This window comes from Mytilus galloprovincialis, chromosome 4 (genome assembly GCF_965363235.1).
Source record: "Mytilus galloprovincialis chromosome 4, xbMytGall1.hap1.1, whole genome shotgun sequence".
Classification (NCBI taxonomy): domain Eukaryota; kingdom Metazoa; phylum Mollusca; class Bivalvia; order Mytilida; family Mytilidae; genus Mytilus; species Mytilus galloprovincialis.
This window is the reverse complement of record NC_134841.1, coordinates 42,633,373-42,639,148: the sequence shown is the minus strand read 5'-3', so window position 1 is coordinate 42,639,148 and position 5,776 is coordinate 42,633,373. Positions and strand designations below refer to the sequence as shown.

General features: G+C 34.0%; 1 protein-coding gene across 1 annotated transcript in view; it reads right to left on the bottom strand.

The window, feature by feature from the left end:
• Positions 1-5,776, bottom strand: part of LOC143070612 (fibrinogen-like protein 1) — a 355,424-nt gene that overhangs the window by 266,675 nt on the left and 82,973 nt on the right. The gene's annotated exons all lie outside the window — the stretch shown is intronic.

Sequence of the window (5,776 nt, the reverse complement as noted above, 5' to 3'; positions counted from 1 at the left end):
TAAATATGTGCATGATGTGTACACTGGTTTTGCTGACGTATCTTACCATATCTATTATACAATAAACTGCATATCGGAATCGGTTTTTGAGATCCGGATTGGACACGACTGGTGTGCGACTAAACCCGAGACTCGCCGAGCGTTTTACACTCCTACCTAGGAGTCTACTCCCGTATTCGGAAGAAGAAATATTTAAAATTTAACTGTCGAGAGTGGATAAATATCGTATTACACGAGATTTGGTGGTGGAATCTGTTTATCTAATGATTTTCTAACAATACGCAGGCAAATAAAGGCAACAGTAGTATACCGCTGTTCAAACTTATTCCTTCTTTGCGACTGATCTGCAAAAAGATGTGTTCTTTCTATGTGATGTCATCGGGCATGGTCGCCTTTTTTTTCATGCCGTCACAATAGGAAATTCGGAGGAAAACAAGAAAATTCGACGTCATAATCGGATTTTAACCAATGAAGAACTGAGATCAAACGAAGCACACGTGGATTTTTTTTATACAATGGGTGCACTAGGAAGGGATAAATTGACTAAAAATTAGAGAAAAATATTTATAAAACTTCTGAGTAGTTGCTATTGTAGAGGGGGAGGACAGGGGGTACCCTTCTCCCTTCTTCCACCCCTCTTCTCCTTTCTCCTACCCCTCTTCTCCTTATTTTTTTTTTAATTTACCGGAAAAAAGAGAGATATTTTATTTTGTCATATTTTATTTTTTTGTCCAACTTTTTCTCCTTTCTCCCAGCCTTCCTCTCCTTTCTCCTACCCATTTCTCCTTTCTCCTACCCCCTTTCTCCTTGTCTCCCTTACCCCTGTCCTCCCCCTCATTGTACGTATTTTAAAAAATAACGATTTTTTAAAATAAAAAACAAATAAAATAATTGTTGAAACTTCATTTTAAAAAAACGGCTATTTTTAGGTTGTCCCGCGTAACATATTTCAGTTATTGTAACCACTAAACTATGATTTTCGTCAAAACTATTTAATATTTTGAAAAACGTGTTTTTCCATTATTAAACAGAATAGTTCCTCCAGTCCTTTATGCATTTTTATGACGTTATGATGACGTCATAGAAAAAAAACGCGTTCAATACTAAAAGGGCAAATCTGTCCCGCGGGGAAAAAAATTGGGATTCCAGATTTGAGAATCAAAAAATATTTATCTAAAATGAAAAAAGTGTAGTATTTGTATTTACTACATCAATGTTAATTTGCTTAATTTTATGAATTTAAAGACAAATATCCTGAAACATGATATATGGTAATTTATGAGCGATTTTTCAAAGGCTTACAAGTTTGTCGCACCGCCATTTTTTAACTTAAAAACGAACTCAACTCAAATTTACGTCAATTGTTTGCTTATCACTGCTCTTATAATGGTAGAATTTATGATTTTTTAAAATGTTATTTTTCTTAAATTTTCAAAAAACTGAAATACATCAATTTTCGATAAGTAGTTAAAAGCACCGTCGATTTTGCCGAGTCTTACAAGAATGTCGCACTTGCTTAAAAACAACGTTTCAGTCGAATTTTCGGTTTGAACGTTACGAAATATTCGCGACGTTGTGTTACGCTTACATGTACGAACATATCGCGCGTAACGCCTTAGACATATCCTATCATATATTTGTTTCACTATGTCTGACGGTATTTTGTACAGAATATTCTACAATCAGACAAAACTATATAAAAGAGGGCCCTCATGGGGTTTTTGATTATGTGATTACTTGGCCGTTTTTTTAATGATTATTTGATTATTAAGCCAAATATTTCATGATTATTTGATTACCTAGGACTGTATTTTTAGTTTATGATTATTTGATTACTAAAGATAAGCAAATATTTAATGATTATGTGATTATATTGGCAAAAAAATGGTGATCATGTGATTACTAGGACCCCCCCATGAGGGGCCTCATAAAACATAATTAAAAATTTTAAGATGTGCAAATCACAATGACATTGGTGTCCTGTATACTGACAGTGTAGTATATTCTTCAGGATGACAGTGTTCAATGATTTAATTGTTTGCATCTTTTTGTTGACGGTTTACCGTAGCGGTTGTTCAGGTGCAGAATGGTCGTTCGTTTAGATTAGTTGCCCTTGGAAAAACGCGTACACAATATTTTCCCAAAAGGTGTAAAGCAATTTTTAAAAACATTTTTTAATGTGTGGCAACATGTCAACATGTCATATTTGCTGTATTTGAAGATGTTTTTGATAATCAAATATCAAATGTGTATTTATTTGCCCTTGTGAAAAAATAAATTTACCAATATCTGTCTAATAGACCACAATAAATAAAAATATAGCTTGACTATACATTAGACAGGTCTGTGCCGATGATTTGCCATTAATTTTGTATATAGTGTACGGAAGTCATCGGGGTCGTTTGACCTCCAAAAAAATAGAAACACAAAATTAATATGCTACTACGTTACACAAATCCCTGAGTGTAAATCTGATGTCAATTTATATTTCCCAATAGATGTACATGTATATGTATTAAACGAGTACCAAGGTCCTAGCTGTAATATATACCAAATGAATGTGGTCTATGGTCCAATATCCAAAATCTAAATACAAGGTTAGATTCAGCATATCATAGAACCCCAAGAATTCAATTTTTGATGAAATCAAATAATGTCAATTTTAGACCTTTTAGACCTCAATGTGGACCAATTTGATAACCAGGACCAAATATTAAAAATCTAAATACATGATTAGATTCAGCATATTGAAGAACCCCATATATTCAATTTTTGTTAAAATCAAATAAAGTTAAATTTTGGACCCCGATTTGGACCATCTTGAAAACTGGGCCCATAATCAAAAATCAAAGTACATGTTTAGATTCAGCATATCAAAGAACCCCAAGAATGCAATTTTTGTAAAAATCAAACTAAGTTTAATTTTGGACCCTTTGGACCTTAATGTAGACCGATTTGAAAGTTCGAGGCAATTTGGACTGCAAATGGAAAATGAAGGTTAATTGGATATGGACCCTTCAAAGAGCTGTTACAATGGTTCTTATCTTGCAGTGACCGTAGCACTCTCTACACGAGGCATCGATTTACAGTATGTATGAAAATTTAATTGGTCTATACTTTAGGTTCAAATAATATGAACCTCATGAAGACAAAGCCTTCCAAACTATTTATGGCAATACATTAATTTAGCATATCTGGGTATATGTAGGTAGAATAGTTTTGCACTTCCAGTCTTGAAGTAGTGTTGATGTGTATCTCAAGAAAACAAAGGCTGTCCAAAGTTGTGATGATAATACTTAGAATCCCAGTTGCTTACAAAGTATGTGTATATTTCTTTCACCACAAAGTATTTCTGTTAACAACTTAGTATCACTGTTCTCAAAGAAATTCTAATAACTTTCTAATATCTAAAAATGTTTGCACTAGCTGTTTCCTCTCTTCTTTTTTTAAGAAAATTGTATTCTTTGCTATATGTAACAACTGCTTCTTTTTTGCGTAAATATACTTTTCTAAACCAGTGAATGAATTTCGTTCAAACAAACTTCCACAAATTAATTGGGTTTTCGCTAAAGCAAATATTTGACTGTTCATTGCTATATATGGGGAGTGTATATGATGTATCCTCCATTTCTTCTAAAATTTTAGAATTTATTGAAACTTTCTTAGATTAATTCTTAACCATGTTAACTATATAATGCCGTTGTATAATTTGTTTTTTTCCTAATGTGAATAGGCGTTGCCGTCAGTTCATATTGTTTTTCAGAAGATTGGTAGAAGATTATTTCTTTACCCTTTTAAAGTATATGTGCTTTTGAGACATTTTCTGACTCCTGTCCTGTTCAAAAGTTTGAACGATAAGCTGCAGATTCTTTTTGTTATCAGGGGGTCTCATTGGGGTGTGCCGATCCCGGATCCCGCTTACTGTTTTGTCACATTCCCGTTTCCCGCTTACACTATGTACGTAAGCAATTCTCATTTTTTTGTCATTTCCTGGATCCCGCTAGACCTCATTTCCCGTTTTCACGACACAATAATTTGACTTTCACGTTTCACGCTTACAAAATAATCGGCAATCCCGCGTCACGCTTAGACCCCAATGAGACTCATTTATCATAAAACTTGTCCTAGATTTTTTCTAAAGATTTTGATTGATTGGTATAGGCTTGCGAATTATGTGGACAGTTTTTTTTTTTTTAATTACCATTGCTTACCATGCATGTACATATTGTATATGTCACATGCCTTTTTTCCTCTCACACAATGCTTTGAAGGGTACATAGAAACAACTTATATCAGAGGTTAAATCAGCAATGTCTTGGGCTCATAGGTTAAATCAGCTTTGTCTTGGACGAGTTCGAAAATCAGTGTGGATTACTTACTTTAAAAAGAATAATGCCCCTTGAAACATGAACTATTTGGGAAATTGTATACTAAGCGCTCTCATGTGTACAATTCTTGCCATATTTTTTTTTATGAAATAATGATTTCACCCAACAAAGGTAGGTGTGTTATACATCATGGTGTAGAAAATCTATTTATATATATATAATTTTAGTGGGGAAAACAAGCGGAAATGGAAATATAAAGGAAGATCACAAATTAAAAGGGTTTCCTTGTTAATGGTTTTAAGTACAATGTTATGTTTGGATTACCTGCTTTTAAATTATAATGTATAAAGAAATGTTGTACTGTCTTAAGGTGATTAGCTGTCATTGTATTTTTAGAAGTAACTGGTGTACTATGCATGATTGTTCTACCTCTGCTGTGCACGTGCTTAATGGCAATACAGCAAAAAACAGCTGTAAATGCACAATGTTAGGATCATATAGTGAACAGTGAAAATAAGTATTAACAAGAATGTGTTCATAGTACATGGATGCCCCACTCGCACTATCATTTTCTATGTTTAGTGAACCATTAAAAAAGGGGGTAAAAAATCTAATTTTGCATTACAATTGGAAAGATCATATCAAAGGGAACATGTGTACTATGTACTATTTCATGTGGACCATGCAATTTGGGTCAAAAGTCTGAGTTAGCTTTAAAATTAGAAAGATCATATGATAAGCAACAAGTGTACTAAGCTTCAAGTTGATTGGACTTCAGCTTCATCAAAAACTATACCTTGACCAAAAACTTTAACCTGAAGCAGGACCGATTCTATTTGAATGAATTAATGTTGATGATCATTAATGACCCATCCAATAAACGGATAACCTAGAACAACAGATTGTGACACCTGATGTTACTGTTGATTAGCTTGGAGTCGTAAATAAAATTTCGTTATTGACGGATCATATCAATACGAACAAAATAATATACAATCCATCTTCAAAAAAAAGGCAGGGCGCCCTGGAAACGTACAAAGGGCACAGGGCGGCACTCGGGTAAGGGCGGGTGGACCGCCCTGTGAAAAAGGACTAGCTTGAACACTGTCCATGGCATACACCAAATATAGTTGATTTATTGCATGTAGTATGTAGTATGTGATATTAGAACATTGATATTGAATTGAAAGTAAAAGGTTCAATGGGCCGGGTGTTTTATATATTATATATCATATCCATTTTACAATATCTTAACATTTAGATACAAAATGAAACATATTGTGCGCCATGTGGGGGCTTACATGTGTCACTCTATGCGCCATTTCTGAACAAAAAGCGCAATTTTCAGGTCTCGTAGCCCAGCTGGCTACTGATCTTTATAAGTTAATCTCTACCTCTGAGATCACCATCTTCCCAATCACTGGATGTATAACCCACATCAATGGTTT